This window comes from Alligator mississippiensis, chromosome 7 (genome assembly GCF_030867095.1).
Source record: "Alligator mississippiensis isolate rAllMis1 chromosome 7, rAllMis1, whole genome shotgun sequence".
NCBI lineage: Eukaryota > Metazoa > Chordata > Crocodylia > Alligatoridae > Alligator > Alligator mississippiensis.
This window is the reverse complement of record NC_081830.1, coordinates 60,230,009-60,247,446: the sequence shown is the minus strand read 5'-3', so window position 1 is coordinate 60,247,446 and position 17,438 is coordinate 60,230,009.

The following is a 17,438-nucleotide window of genomic DNA, read 5'->3' as shown; positions in this document are numbered from 1 at the left end:
TCAGAGGCCCCCCACCCGCCTTTGTACCACCTGCATACACTGGAGGGCTCTCATTTCCCCAGGCAAGGCTGTTGCAAGATCTGGGAAGTTGCATGACCCTCATACTGGACTAAAGCTTTGATGGTACAGTATATATTTATTTTCAGACATGTGCTAATGTTTTACAAATCTCTAGCTTGCTTTAGCACTTGGAATTTCCTAAAGCCATTTCCCTCCTGACATTGGAAGAAAGGATATTCCTTTCAGAACATTTGAAATGAAGTTTGGGTTCAGACATTTGTACTTAACAATAGTTGCCTAAACTGTTACTGTGCCTAGATTGGTAGCTAAAGCCTAAATAATTACCCATGTTGTTAAGCCACCTAGAGGTATTTTATTTTATTTTATTTTTGTATGAGCATCTTTTATTGTCCAGAAAGAGAAATAAATAATATTTGGTTTCAATGAATGCAGAAAATGCTGCCTCAGAAGCTCCTTATACATTACATGTGCATTATTCAGGGTCAGAAACAAAGTGAGCAGATTGCTCACAGCAATCTATTTCCTCCATGTCCTTTATTTTCCAATTCAGAGTGCACCTCCAGATGCCCAGGAGCATGTCCATTATTGAGCATTGTGGTGGAGCCAATAGCACTTTGGCCTCAGTCTTGAAGCAGTAGATTAGAGACAGCAGTAGGCAGACAACTTTTGTCCCAAGGGATTACTAGAAATCTAGAGCTGGAAATAGATGGATTAACTGAAATTTAACCCAATTTCTGATCTATGTTATTGCCTGCTTTCTTTATCTCACAAGGAAAGCTGAGATAAAGAGTGATAGTTACTGATAATGATGGAAGTCCATATTCTACACCAAAGTGATAAACTTCATTCTGGCCCTCATTGTGCCCAGTTGTCTTCAGCTGGATATGAGCTCTAGCCTGCAGCTATTTACACCATGATCAGGCTAGTAATTAGCAAAATGTTTAATATAATATAGAAGCAATTAGGAGGTGATAACATGCAATTAAGATGTGTTTTCAGATTAAAGATTTTATAGTGCTCTCTTTCTTGAAAAGATAAAGTGCCTATCTCAAAATGTCAAACTGCAGTGATTTAATCTGAATTATTTTCAATTAATATGCATGTATTCTTGCGATGTGTTCACCGTTGTTATTGACATTGATAAATTAAGCTCATCCCAGCAGAATTTATCCTTGAGTCGCTCTATATTTCCTGAATGTCAGCTCTTTATTCGTATTTTTTTATGCCTACAAGCTGTGCATGATCTAACTCTTAAGTCCCTTGATTCATCCCTGGGATTACAGTGATGTGTCAGTCTGAGTGGAACAATAATCTGAAAGGGCATTGTTATAAATAGTGTGTTAGAATATAATTGTTTGTCATGTCGTTTCTCCCCTTTAAATCCCTCTGAGTCCTGTTTAAGTAATTTAGACAGCTAGAATGACAAGAGTCTTGAGACTTCACTTATAGAGTTGTCCAACCAGTCTTCAGTCTAGTCTGTCTTTTGAGACTATCTCATCTGCAAAGTAGGAAGTGCAAACAGCAGATGAGTTTCATCTGCACTGTGGATTTGTTATGAGATTTCACACAGGCCATTTATAGAACAATGTAAATGCCACTGAAACTAATTTTGCCCTGACTAGTCAATGAAATTGCCTAGACAATAGGCATTTGGATGATTTTTACCATCAGTAAAAAAAGTGTAAATCCCAAGTCATATTAATGCAGATAGAACAGTTTAATAAAGTATTGCAAATGTTGTAAGGAGAGACACTTTTAAAGATGTTTTGGGTGAATTTTGTAATCACAAAGAGTAAAGATTTGAGGTAAGTAGCAAGTGCTTCTCCCTTTGTAGAACAAGCATGATTGCTTGGGCAGGAAAATTCTTTAACAGAATTATAAATACTAGCAATGCAAAAACAATCTATTGTATCCCTCCTGCCCAACTCCCTGCCAATATAGGATTGTTCCTTCCTATACATTTTCTAATGTTTTGTCCACTTAAGGTTTAAAACTTCCAGGTAATGGGGCATCCCATGGAAGTCTGGTCTACAGTTTAACCACATCCCACATTTCACAAAGATTTTCCTGATATTAAACCAAAAAATTTCCTATCCTAGATATATATCTGTTCATAATTATGCTCCATTTCTTCTAAATTTCTCTTCATCCATGGTGGTAACACTTCAGATATTTGTGTTCATGCCCTATGTCTCTCTTGCTCCTTAGGGCTCTTCTATTTGATTACATTTTATTGTATTTGGGTGCAACTGTGAAAATTCAAGGTAACTGACATGACTGAGCAGTTAATGTCAATCAAGGAAAATTTTATTAGTCATAGTGTTAGCTAACTGTGATTAAAGTATTCTGAGACCAGTGTTTAATCAAGGTGAGCTGACTTAGCTTGTCTTGGTCCACACTTACTAGTCGGTTGTGGTTTCTGTAGTATCAGCTAAGTCTACTCTGCTGTATTATTTGAACACATTTAAGTTTTGTCATGTAGACCAGGGATGTCTAGGATTCAGCCCACTGGCTGGATCTGGCCCACCAAACCCGATCCTTCAGCCCCTGGTGCTGTTCCTGGGTTTGGAGTTGATCCATGTCTTATGTAGCATGCACTGGATTCACCCTGCTCGCAGGACCTGGGATGTGTGCCACACACAGCATCTGCTTTGCCTGGTCTGGGACATACACTGCATGCAGCACCTGCTCCAGCTGGTCCAGGATGCATGCCACAAGTGGCACCTAGTCTGACCAGTCTGGAACCCATACTGCACAGTGTGTTCCCTACCCACAACCTCCCTGGGATGGGCGTCACATGTATCATGGGTCCCGGACTAGCTCTGCAGAGGTGCTGCGTACTGTACAGTCCTGGATCAGCTGGAGCGAGCACCCCATACATTGGATCTGGCTGCAAGGGCTGGGTCTGTAGGCTTAAACCGCTCCATGCTCTACATGGTACTGCTCTGTGTAGTAGCAGGGCTACATTAGTTGCTACCACACAGAAAAGAGATCTAGAAGTCATTGTGGATAGTCTGCTTAAAACATCAGCTTGATGCTCAGCAGCTGTCAAAAAGGCAAACAAAATGTTAGGGATTATTAAGGAGGGAATTATAAGCAAAACTGAAAGTATCACCATGTGCTCCATGGTGTGTCCACACCTTGAATACTGTATCCAGTTGTGGTCCCCACACCTCAAAAAGGATATAAAAGAACTAGAGAAGGTACAGATAAGGGCAACAAAAATCATTAATGGTATGAAAGGGTTTTCAAATGAGGAAAGACTAAAGAGGTTGTTGGGCCTGTTCAGTTTAGAAAAGAGACACTTGAGGAAGGACATGATAAATGTTTACAAAATACTGAAGGGCAAAGAGAAAATAAATAAATTATTATTTTCTCTCTCTCTCAGTACAAGAATTAGGGGTCACAAAGTGAAACTAGTAGGTATTCAGTTTAAGACTAACAAAAGGAAGTTCTTTTTCAGACAATGTGTAATTAAAGTGTTGAACTCATTGCCACCAGATATTGTGGAAGCTGACAGTTTAGCCAGATTCAAAAAAGGATTGGGCAAATTCTTGGAGAAAAGGGAGAGGCATCAGTAGCTATTTTGCATGGGAGTTAGGGATATAATCTGTGAATTAGAACTTCCTATACCTTAAATAAGACTGCAAAGAAGAGAAGAACAGTGGGAAAAAACCCTGGTTGTATCCAGTTCACTGTCCCTTTCAGCATCCACTCTCTGCCCCTGTGTGACACAGGATACTGAGCAAGATAGACCTATGGTCTAACCCAGTAAATGGCAATTTTTATGTTTACAAACCATTTGCCTGGCTCATGGATTGTTCTGAACCACTCATCTTGCCTGTGGGATCAGATGAATTTGACCCCTGATGTAGGCAATCCCTTAGTCATTTCTTAGCCAACCTATACATATTTATTTCAGGCTTTCTTTTTAAATTACTCACCTTGGTCTTCTTTGCTTGTCTCTGAACACTTTCCAATTTTTTGCTATCTTTTTGGGAATGTGGTACTTGGAACTGAATATACCACATTCCAAAAAAGATACTGACAAATTGGAAGGTGTAAGACATAATTGTTATGCCAGCATCAGAAAGAGGTGAACTAATATTTCTCTGTCCAGTGGTGTGACATCATATTTATAGATGATTTAAATAAAGAAAGTAAGTAGAAGGTGATGCCCACTTCCTTTCAAGAGAAGGATTATATATATATTTTTAAAGATTTTGATTAAAAAAATATGCAGAAACGTGTTGATCGCTCATCAGTACTGCAGCCAAATATAAAGTACTGATGAGTGAGCTGCCAAAAGTTTGATGGCTTAGTTTAGCTTGTATCAGCACCAAACGTTTGAATATCATTCTGGCATTATTCAGATGCCTTATGTATCCAGGCTCCTGATTAAGGACCTGATGGTTGCACACAATGAATTCAATACTAATCCTCCCGTTAGCTTCAGTGCCTGCAGAATAGAGCTCTAACTCAGATTGGGGGTGATAAATATAATAATTTTCTTGACACCATTTGGCCCTTTTTAGCCAAGTCTAGGTTCTTAGAGCATTGAAAGACATCTGTGCTCCCATTTGTGGAGTATTTCTAGGTTCCTTGTGCGCTATCAATGTCAATAAGGGTGTATGAGTTGGAGGAACAACTGTGGTGCCTTCAGAGGGTTCAGCAGGAGCAGAAGAAATTATAACATGCAAAGAAAGCTTCCATTACTAATTTCAGTTTTTAATTCCCCATTTTGCATGCTTTTTAAATAAGATATGTGAGTATCTGGACATGCTTACAGAAGTAATGTAACAACTGAGATGGAAAAAATACAGGATGTAGGGGGAAAACAAAGAATAACAGTGCAAGATACAGTCTAATGAATAAATAAACTAGCAATTCAAATGTATTAATGCCACTGGGATGTTAATCAAGAAGGATATTTTTATGCTGGATTTGCTCCTAGCTACAATTATAGGACTATTTGTCCAATATATTAAATATTGTTCTTTACAAACACTTTATCAGTGTCATATACAGTGCTTACTGAATTGTGCCACTCACACATTTAATAACAGATAATCCTTTGAGGAACTATTATGGATTTCTGTGTGATTATGGGAAGGATATCCAGTAGCTACTTTAACTTATATAAACATTCATTTTGCAAAGCTGTGGATTTAATTATATCATTGCCTAGATCTGTTATCAGTTTTAATTTTGCTGTTAATGACTACCCTCTTTTTTTTGACTGAAAATAATGTAAATTACCAAACTTCACTCAAATTGCATGTGTGTGTTTTGTGACTCCTAGATTACCTGCTTCCACCCCTCAATCCCCTGTTAAGAAGTGTTCCATTTAAAATAATGTTATACACTGGGCCAGACTCAGCTGCACTGAGTACAGTGGAAATCAGAATCTGGCCCTATACTTAGTGCATATTCTGTCATAATGGGAAAATGAAACATGTTTCCATATGATCATTAGTGCTAGCTGCTTCAAGAAGACCTGCTAATACTCCTTTTTCTCATGTGTTTGTTTCTTTGTTTCCACATTTATGTAAGGCACATTTAAGAAAAGAGGAAAACAGATTTTTGTAGAGCTACCTTTGAACCCTAGAGTTGCTTTAAAACACTTATTGCATCACTAACAAGCCACAGGTGTATACTACATGAGCGGGTGAAAATGTAATTGAGGGGTATGATGACAGTTAATTGTCCATAATGTATTTATCCCAAGATGCACTTATGCATCTGTTATATATTTAGGTATTTGCTACTAGTAGCTGTGCTGATACTTAAGCAGGGGGGCAACTATATCTAAAAGACAATAAAAAAGGAAAATGCTATCAAGGGGCTCTAAAGTGGTAAGACAAAGAAAGTTAGTCTCTTTCTCTGTCTCTGAAATGAATGGTTCCGTTTATTTCAATGGGTTTTTTTTCCACATACATTAATAGTAAGGTTTGAGTATGAAACGTTTGACTCCTATTTTTAGGGCATGCTGTGGACTGAACTATTTGATTACCTGCTGGTATTTTCATAAATCAGTATTGGGATATTTGCCTTTCTTTAATAGCTTCTCCTCTGTTTTATCTTATAGCAGTTACAAAACAGCTTTGGACAATAGATTAAAGTAGTGTCTGTTTACCAATTGGCACACAGAGAATTTATGTGCAGGAGTAACTCATAATCAGTCTCCCCCTTCCCCCCCACCCCCCAGATGTGCTAAGTAGTCATCTATATTTGTCTGCAATCCAGACATTTAAGATGAAAACAACAAATCATTGTACTCAGATAGAGTTCAATTCAAAATGTAGTGAAACAGCTTGCATGATGAACTGGTGACTAGTCATATTCTGGGCCATTCCTTGTCCTCTGTAAAGGCAATGACATATAGTGCCCATTGCTGTTAGTGATGCAGGACAGGTCCTCTCTAAATAGGATTGCTTCCACTTGAGCTTCTGTAATGATAATAGAAGAGTATTTTTAAATCAAGTTATATAGCTTTACAAGCAGATTTAAACTCTGTTATTAATAGCTGCATTATAGCAGTGGCCAGAATCCTCATTGTACTGTCCAAATATGCTGTCAGATGTAGTACTTGCCTCAAAGGCCTTACAGTTGAAATGGATAAATTGGCAAAGGGGGACAGAAGCGCAGAGACTTAGTCAATATCATAGGGTAGATACAGATGTTACATATATTACACATTAAGTAGACAAAAAGTGTTCTTAAGTTGTAACTGAACAGACATTCACATCTCTGAGAGCACTTTAAATATGGCATATCATGCTGAAAGTTAACCCTCAATGAATGTATACTAACCTAAAGTGCTTTCTGTTAGAGTGCTTTATCAAACATCTGTGCCAGATTCCATTAAGGATTAACTTAGAGCACAATCACTGCTATCCCAGGTGGTATTGTACAGGGCTCCACTCTAGCTTCAGGCAGAACTCATTTGCCCCACCCTTTTGGCTGTCACTAACCCTAGTTAGTTATGGCCTCTGATTCCAGGCCAGTGCACAGCCTTGCTGGGGGGAGAGAGGGGAAGTGGGGTTTCTGTCCTTGTAGCCACCCTGGCCCCACACTGCTCTGCAGTGTGGCTGGTGAGGGCTGTGAGTAAAGAGCTCCAGGGTCTCTCCTGCAGCAGTCCAGGCCAAGCAGGGGTGCACTGCTGCTTGGTGGTGGGGAAGGGAGGGGCTGCAAGATTAGGAGTCTGGGGTCTCTCTTCTCACAGCTGCCCCTGCTGGGCCATGCTGAAGCACAGCCTGGGCAGGAGAGTTATGGGGAAGAAGTCTAGGGTCTCCCTCCCCCCAGCAGCTCCTGATAGTTACCAGCTGGTGAGGAGTGGGTGGGGTTGGGGAGCGGGAACACTTGGGCAGCCTCTTGGAAGGTGTGTAGGAGCACCCCAGCAGCTAGTGCAAGCAGGCCTCAAGCCACCCCCAATGAACAGCGAAAGTCTGTTTGCTTCACTTGCACTCTAACTTATAGCACTTTAAATGAGGTATGATAAAGTGCTTCCAGCAGGGGCTGTATTGTAGCAAACCTGGGAAACCAATCCATATCTTCTGAGTGATGACTCGAATGACATTTAGAGGTTTGCTTTTGGGAACTGGCTTGTAGGTCAAGTAGATATTGCATTAGAATAATAGTCCAGGGGAATGGCATGGGTTAATTGGTTTCAAAAAGCCCGTGTGTAACAAAGTTTCCTTCAAGACCCACTGTGTCTGGAACCAGCAGACACCAGGTCTGAGGCCAATGCAAAAGTGTGCATAAACAAGCTGGGAAACTGAAGACATGTACTACACTGTTCCATAACATGGCCAGATCACAATGCCCAAATGCAGAGTGCTTGCGATTTCCAGTTTTGGTGAACAAACCAAATTAAGACCCCAATAAATGATCAAATTAAGATGTATGCATGTGATGGGTTTGGGAAACAAAGGAACATGCTGACAGAACAGTATATGGACAGTATGATGGCCACAGGGAAACCAATCAATAGTGCCTGGAGATGAAGTCTCATCAGGGGAGAAAAAAGATACAAAAGGAGGGAGATATTTCAGAGCAGCAAAGCGTCCCTAAGTGGGGAACCTGAAGCCACCAGGGACAGATGGGGCACCACCAATCTGTCTCACCCCCTGCACTTGGATGGGTGGGTCTCTGCCCTCAACCTCCAGGCTGCTGACATCTGATGTTCTAGAAAGAAGCACAGGGTAAAGCTTGCATATTGGCCAGATGTACCTTCCCTCTGTGACAGCTCTAGGATTCATAGATATAAAATTGGGGGGAGGGGGGTATTTTGTTTGCCTCGCCTGTATTATTCTTATCTGCTATCACTGTGTATCAATAAAATTTGCCTATTATTGAATGGAGAAGTCGTGGTTGGTCTGAGGGTTTGGGTCTGCCCAGAACAAGTTATCTGAGTCATAAATCCAGTGCCAACACTGAGCGCCAATCCAGGGCCCTATGATGCCACTCACTTGAATGCTGGCTTGTATAATGAACAATTGATTTTACTTACCATAGATCCAGTCCTGCATTGTTGTTTGCATGTGCTGACTAATGTGTCTGTCTGCAAAGAGTCCCTTTAACTTTCATGCTGTTATGCCTGTGTACAGCAGTGCAACCTCATGGATTGTAACACAAGATGAGGGCCTATACAACTGCATTATCTCTAAAGCACACAAATTTATATCAGAAGCTGTTCACTGCATTTGAAATTCGGTAAATATCAGCATCTTAGAAATATCTTAAGTTTTTTAATATTTACATTAACCAGCTACTTGTTTGGAGTGGTCTGATAAAAATGCAGTTGCTGTGGTAATTGTTATATTATGTTCAGAAAGTGCCAAGAATATAATTACTTGCAAAATGACTGCACAGTTCAGCTTTAATCTACATGGCATTGCTGTTTACTAAAAATTAAAAATCCCTGCATAAACAAGAGCCTATTTGGTAGTAGGCTCTTTATTAAACTTTTAACACTATCATTATGTTTATACTATATTAACCAGACACATTTTTTTAATGTCTGCCATTTGTTTAAAAAAAAACCAACCCACCGAAACCTAAAACACCAGAGGATGATTTCCTTAAGAATGTTCTCCCAGGTATGTTCAGAATATTAATTAGGTCCATCTATTTCTGTTGGATAATAACAATGTCCAAGAACTGAATAGAATCTGTGACCTGTGAAAGGACTATTCATATGCTTTAGTCTGCCCTAGCACATTCTTTAACAAGTGAATATAGACTTTTTTCACAGTTATCCTAAATGTTTCAACTGTGTGTTTCATGGTTTGCTTCTTGTGTCTCCAAAACACATGGCCTTTTTTTCTTTTTCTTGTTTTTTTTTTTGGTCTAGTGGGAAGTATTCCATGCTCTTCTCATTTAAATGCTTATGCCTTTATGGTTATTTTTACTACCATACCTATGGGGCTTCTTACTGTATTGCCTGTAACTAAAAAAGATTTTAAAAGAATTATATTTGTTCAGCTTAACTCTTTAGGGCTTACACCGATATCTTAAACAATTAGCAATAATTAAAAAGCATTTATTCAAACTGTATAAAAAATGAATAGATATAATTTAAATACAGTAGTCAGGTTTAAAGATGTACTCATTAGTGTGAGAGGGGATTTTCCCCTTCTCCTTATTTTTATTGAACTTTCAATGTATACTATGAGAACTTGTTTTATATTGCACTATTTTTTAAAATATTTTATTTTGTCAGGTAGCTGCTTGGTGGCTTGTAACTTGTTTGTACTGTCACAGGCAGATTTCTGTGATCATCAGATTCACCAAAACCACCACACAATTGATACAAGTTGGGACCCTAGGTGGTCTGAGCAGAGACTGAAAATTGAATTGACCTGGAGACTTTGCTACCATCTTTGCACGAGATGTGATATCTTCACCCCAGGCACATCAGCAGTACAGAGTGAGAAGTTTGAACAAATACTGACCTTCCCCCACAACAAATACTAGATCTGCAGATGCAAACAAGCAAGGTGAACTAGGATCACACTTGGGCACCTAATAGTTGGCATAGGATCTGTTTGCAAAGTTGTATTTAAATATTCTTAACTCTTGCAGCAGGTATTATGTAGATCCCATTTCGGGGGCGTGGGGGGAGTCACAAGACACTGCATAAGATAGTGTTCTTGAATGTTATGGTATCTGCTGGGGCCACACCTGTGTGGTGTAGCAACTTGTACTACTGAGCAAGGAGCTAAATGGCTGCACACCTTGTACAGTTCCTTCTTACCCACTATGGCAGCAAGGCAGAACTCCACAAGAGTCTTAAGGTGTTAAGACCCATACTCTTGGTCAATGGTAACATTCAGTATCCTTTCTGCCTCAGGGAAAGCTGCATGCAAGATATGTGTTTTCGAGGAATTACAAATCAAGGGATATGGTAACTTAAAACTACAATCATCTATGGTATGGAAGAGATACCCACCTCCAAAGAACCAAAAAAGGTCGTTCTCAGCAAGTATCTGTCTTGGATGATGCTCACCTTGGAGTCCTGCAGCAAATGGAAGGCAAAGACGAAAACATCACTGAATGAAATTCCAGCTACTTTGACACCTATCAACCAACACCATGCCTTTTGTTCTGTATTGTATCACTTTAACACTGCTAGTGTCATGTCAGCAGTTCAGTGTGAGATTCTGTACTTCCCTTAGCACTGATACTTTTGGCATATTAGCATCACAGGCACTGGTGCTCCAAGACAAGGATGAAACCAAAAGACAGTACTAGGTAGATATTGAAATCTGCTCCAAACACCAAGAAGTGCTGCCCATAAGACAGGAGAAGAGACATCATTCCTTTGTGGACAAACTATGTCATTTGTTAAGATAGTGCTATTAAGTCAGCCCAGCTGTCATCAATGAAGACATTGCTGTCAACCACTGCATTGGTAATAGCCTTGAGATGTGCTCAGAGAGCCAGTAAGATCCTCTCTGGCAAGGGATATCATTGAGTTTGGTGTGGTGTACAACATCTGTATGAGAGCCAAACGTTATCATATTGCTTTCCTGCTCCAAGAGTATTTCTCTTCTTCACTGCCACCAGATTTTGACTTCTCTCTAGTATTTCCAATCTACTTCAGCTGATTCTGCTCATTGTTTATTCTGCAAGTTTAACTCCAGAGATTGTGCTTTAGCCAGAACTGTGTTTAAGGCTGGAACATATAGAGTATCCTAGGGAAACATGAGAAAATAGTGGATCATATAAATAGTAAGCACATGTGGATTAAATACTTAGAAATTAGACTGAGGCAAAGATAGTATGACTAATATAAAGAAAAGAAGCACCAAATTAATTTTCTGATGAGACAAGCCATTTTGGATTTAAAAAAAAAAATTGATCTGGCTAAACGGAATCATTTTAGTCTGTTCATTCCACAAGGGGAAATTTTAAGGAGTTTCTCAGGAGATATAACTTTTTGATATCTTGAGTGAATTGTCTTGAAAGAAATCCATTATCATTTCCTGGGTAAAAAGATTCAAGACAAAATTATTCAAATTCTTGGGAACATGATCAAGAAGAAAATTATTTCTGTCTTGAAAGCTGCCTCGTATTGTTCTATTATACTTGACTGCACCCAAGACATTAGTAAAGAAGACCAGATGACAATGATTGTTAGATTTGTTTCTGCAGAAGAAGCAACTGAGGCGAAAGAAGGCAGCATTGAGATCAAAGAATGTTTTGTTGAATTTTTGAACGTGACAGATTCTCTGGGTGATGGAATGACAGAAGCTCTCCTTGAACAGTTTAAAGAAACAGGAATCTCACTCAGTGATTTGAGAGGTCAAAGCTACAACAATGGGGCAGATATGAAAGGCAAACACAGCAGAGGTCAGAAGAGAATTTGGGACTTTAACAAGAGTGATTTTTTTTTTTTGTCCCATGTATTGCACATTCTCTGAATCTTATACTCAGTGATGCCATGACTTGTTGCACTGAGGCTATTGTATTTTTCAATGTGGTTTAAAGGCTTTATACTTTTTTTTGTGGCCATGGCACTGGGATGTGTATGCCAACACGTGACCAGGGAGTTCACAAAACTTTAATGAAGCTAAATGGGGAAGCCAATGTGATGCAATTGCATATTTCAGTACCAAGTTTTAGTAGTCTGTGACACTTTGCTTTAAAGTACCAATGATCACACCTAAAACTAAAATATCTGCAAAAACCAAACTCAAAGTGATGCCAAAATTCTGCCGACAAAATCTGCAATTAATCCTTGTGCAATTGCACTTGGATTTTGGCAAAATATACTCCATAAAGTCAACTTTGCAAGTAAAATGCTTCAAAATGTTGAAGTAAATATTTAAGAAAACTATGCATCAACGTTAGGCTTCAAATGCTTTCCTTATAAACTACCATTCTGATAAGGGATTTAAAATGAAGGAAATGACTGATGAGCTGGAAAATGAAGCTAGTTTACCGGAAGAAAATAACTTAGACTATGAATGAAAAAGAGAATGTTTGATTAAAAGGCCAAAAATGAAGTGTTAAGTAATCCCCACCCCCCAAATTATAACATTATTTTATTCTTATTGTGATTTTGATACCCCGTACAGTAACATGAAGAAAAGTTTTACAACTTGAGGATTGACGTAACCTATTTTTGCCTGATATCTGCAAAACATCAAAGATGCCCTCAAAAATACAATAACCGTACCTTGTTCTAAGCAGTACAAAAAACTAGAACTCTTGGTTCCAAAATGATATCTTTTATTAGACCAACTGGAAAATGGCAAGAAAATTGTCCTTTTCTGCAAGCTTTCAGGAATCAAAGTCCCTTCGTCAGGCTCTGGGAAAAGTGTAGATGGTACAAGATGGTAAAAAGTCCCCATAGGTCAGAAATAAACTTCATTTTTGCACAGAGGGAGCTGAAGATGGAAGTCTGTTCCTCTAGGTCCATGAGAGTGTCTTTGTGAGCTGTGTTGTAGTTGTTATAAGCAGAGCATTAGAAGAAGAACCATCTGGTGAAGAGACATCCTCTGACATAAATACCCTGGATTTTTGCAATGAAAATCAAGCTTTTGGCAGGTGGTTAAAACCTGGAACATACCCAAAAGCTGGGGTTCCATGTAAAAGTAGGCTTTCATCCTTGTTTTCATATATAACTTTTGTACTCAGAATTCTGTTAACCTTGCTTGTAATGTCACAACTGGATGACATAATTTTTCAAATTTATGCTCAAAGAGGCACATGTACACTCTCTCATAATTGCAGTTGGTGAGCCTTGCTTTCATTTCAGTTGAAAGCCTAATTGTAGAGAGTATTGATCTGAAAGATGCTAATCCACCAAATCATGTGTATTAAAGCAAAGAAAGTAAAATTTGCTAATGGTATGAGTTGCTATTCCCAAATGTTTCTAAAAAAGGTTTTAAAGGACTTGTGACATTTAATTTGTGTTCTTCATTTTGTCTCATACTTACATTACTATCACTAAACAAAAGTGGGGAATCTAATTCTCTAAATTTAGAGGAGTTAGGGTAGAGTTAGAGAAGTTAACAGAAGTACTGCAAGTATTCCTGCCTACTGGAGAAGTAGGATAAAACTGGCACAGCACACTTTTGCAAATTGCTTTAGTGTATAAATAATAAATAAAGGCCAGACAAGCAGCTCTGGCAAACTCCAGTCACCATTTAGCTCGTGTATGAACAGGTGTAGAAGCACTATCAGGTGTCTCTGAATAATATTGAGAGCTGTTATTTTTACCCACACCCAGAATCATTGATAGTTGCAGCAAAGCAGAAAAAGTCAAATAGATAAAAAGCATTTCAGGGACAAGGATATCACAAAGTTATGCCTGTCTGGAAGAGCAACTTGCTCGTCCATTTCACTTATATTGTATGTTGGGAACTATTATCTGGTGTTCACCAAGTATGCATTTCTAATATAGAAGATGCTCCCTTCCTATTTTCCTGGCAAAACTATTACAGATTTCTAGGGAAGAATCATAATCACCAAAAATAGCTGTCAGAACACCACAATAGGCACCCACGGACAATTCTGGATCAACTCTGAGACTGATAGTAATACAAAGGGGAGTCCAAGGCACCATGTAAAATTTCTGTTTGAGGGAATAGAGTTTTTCAATTAAAGATGCAATGGATCTATCTACTTCTTAAACGATTCAAGGGCTAACCTGACATCTCTGGGTTTTTATTGTCCTACCTTTAAAGAAAATTCTATACATATATTACCAACAATTGTGATAAGTAAGACTATGCCTGTCATCTGCCTCATCCACTCTTATCCAAGTCTCTCCTCTAGATGGCAGATTTCTTGGGATTATTAAGAATGACACTGGAATTGATCTTTGGAAGTCAGTTTGCCCATCTGCTTTGATCTGATATTAACTTGGAAAAATGTGTCAGACAGTTGATAGTAGCTATCCTATTAATTTGCACACCCTCTCCCTACCACCTTCAGGGACCCTTCTCATGAAAAGGAAGTAGTTTTACTGCTTCATCTAAAGCAGTGATTCTCAACCAGGGTGCCAAACCACCCTTGTTTGCCAGGAGAGCCTTTCAAGGGGGCCACAGGGTGCCACACAATGTTAACACTGTAAGGTCTACAAATATGATTTACAAGATAAACCCAGAGATTCCAAATAGAAATCCACAGTTGTGGTCTTTCTGAGGTTTTTGCAAGAGAAAAACTGCTCTATTATTTTTCTGTAGGCAAAAAGAACAAAAACTAAGAGCTAGGATTTTTCACGGGGTGCCTTGAGTCAAAAAGGTTGAGAAGCACTGATTTAGAGGAATCCCTCAGTAGTACAGGAAAAGAGACCACTACTATTGATATTTCCTTACCCATAGAAAAAAGGGTGTGAGAGAATTTTTGTATTATCTTAGAAGACAGGAGATGTAAGAAATATGCCACATTAAAGTCTACCACTTTAGGCACATGGTTCTCAGGATGCATATTTACATATAACCACCCACTTAATGCACAAAAAGTACTAGTAGCAAATACGTGTTTCTGAGGCAGCACTGTAGAGTAACCCATGTTGAACTGAGCTGCTCGGTAAAGATTCGTGTTGGGGAGACCAGGATTACTGATTACATTTACTATCTTATGCAGCTTCTTCAAATAACCAGTTTGTAGCCTCCTGAGTTCAGTTCTTCAGTCCCTCAACGAATTAGTTAACCCTTCCTGCCCTATTGCATCTCTTTCCATTTTAAACTTCAGCTCCCCACCTAAAAAGCACTTCCTCCTTTGCCAGTTTCCTGTTCCCAAGCTATATCACTACCCTAAGCTTTTCCCACCATGTCCTCAGTGCTGTCTCAGACTTTCATTCTCTTTACCAAGCACATTCCCTCACCATTTCATTCTTTATTCTGCACAAATCCTCTTCCCAGCATTTCATTCTTAACCCTGAGTTAAATACCATATATATAAATACTATACCCCACCACATAATTTAATTGCTAAACTTTCACATGGGATAGTGTGCACAAGCAAGTAATATATGCAGGCCTGAATAGTAGTTATACCGAGTGTGCCAACTATGCTACTGGTTTGTCTTTGTGTTTCCCTTTTTCAAAACTAATCATATAATTATTATATTACTTTATTTTTCCATTTGACATGGAATACACTGTTCCAAGGTATTTTTTAACATTCAAGAGCCATAACTTAATCTTATAGCCAAATAGCCACCCACCTTTCAGCAACTTTATTTTCATTTCGCAGCTATCATAGAAGTTCAGTATTTTGCTAAATAAAGATCCATCTAGCATTCTTAAATCTTCTAATAAAAGACTGTGGACTTTTAAACACCCACTCAGAGTTTCACCGGCTTCTACTGTAGGTGCCAAAGATTGTTCTTCAGTACTTAAACTTAGGTAGTACAAGAGTTTGAAAAAATTAGCTGTGTGTGTGTAAAGTATTAGGCATGCAAATAACTGGTTCAGTGTTCAAAAGTGCTAAGCATCCAATATTTCTTATTGAGTATAAACAGATGATCATAATGAATAACAGATGATCATAAAGAATAACAGCATATTCTCTAGGAAGCTATTCACAGATACCCAGAAGTAGTATACATCTAATACAATTCTTTAATAGGAGGAACGTATCTCCTTTGGTTGTCTATTATATATGCATCAAGTATATAAACATTTGCTTTCACATCATTATTTCCCTTCAAAGAATTCACTTTCATATTTCTCCTGCAACAGATAAGCAGTAGCATGAGACAAGAAAAGATTTTTAGTCTATGGTCAGGTACAGACATTACAGATAAACTGGCTTAAGTGATCAGAAATTGAACCAAACAGAAGTATGGCATACACAGACCAGTCTAAAAATGGCAGAACCCACTCTAACATAGATGTGCACTCATATCTAATTGATTTAGGTTAGATTAGTGAATCAAACTTCTGTACAAGATCCCCTATTGATTCAAGTTAAATCACAGTCCTCTGGCACCCCAGTATCCTTTGTGGCCCCCTGCAATGCTCCCCCCACTTCCAGAGGGAAGTGTGCTAGCACTTGGCCTGCACTCAGCTCCCCTGTCCCCAAAGCTCTCTGAGAGCTGAACCAGCACAGACCCTGCCTCCAGCCCCACCTCCTGCCTCCAGCCATCTGTCAGCTACAAGCAGATAGCAGGGTGGGGGGAAGGGAGGCATCTATGCCCCTTGAACAAGCCCCAGGACCTGGGCATTTGCATCCCTGGGCCTTGCCCCCACATCTGTAGCATAATTGGGATCCTTGCCTGTTACAGCACCCCATCATGAAGCACCCCCAATGCACACACATACCTGACATTAAGCGCAAGAGAACCTCTGCACTTGGGCACAGCCCTATGGAGCTTGGCCCTGGCTCCTGCACACCCAGCTAGGGACCCATATGCCCCTGTGCTTGGGCACAGCCCCATGGAGCCCGACTGTCTCCTGCACACCCAGCCAGGACTCCTGCGCTTAGGTAGTGTACTGTTCACTAGGGCAGTGAGAAGCTTCAGTAGCTGATTCGATTTGGCAGTGATTTAGCCCAATTCGGCAGCTGACTCTCTGAATCTGAATTGAATCTGGAGACCCTTTAATCTCTCTGAATCAAATTGGAATCCTCCAAATTGATTCGGAGAGATTCAGAGAGATTTGATGATTTGGACATAGAAACAGTTTTAAATGTTTTTTTCTACAAACCTCAAGGTACCAGGTGGCTTGTGAAAGCTGAGATGGTGGAGCAGATGGAGCGAGCGCCCAAAGGGAGTGTGTGTGTATATGGGGGGGAGGGGGGTTCCCACCATGTCAGCAGTGGACCTGAAAGTGGACCAGAAGCACTTCCAGTCCACTTCCAGGTCCTCCCAGAGTGGGTGGGGGACCCGTCCCCTGGCTTGGCAACTAGTGTCTCCTGGGTCTGGGGGAGCACCCAGGGTCCCCTGTGGCCGATCG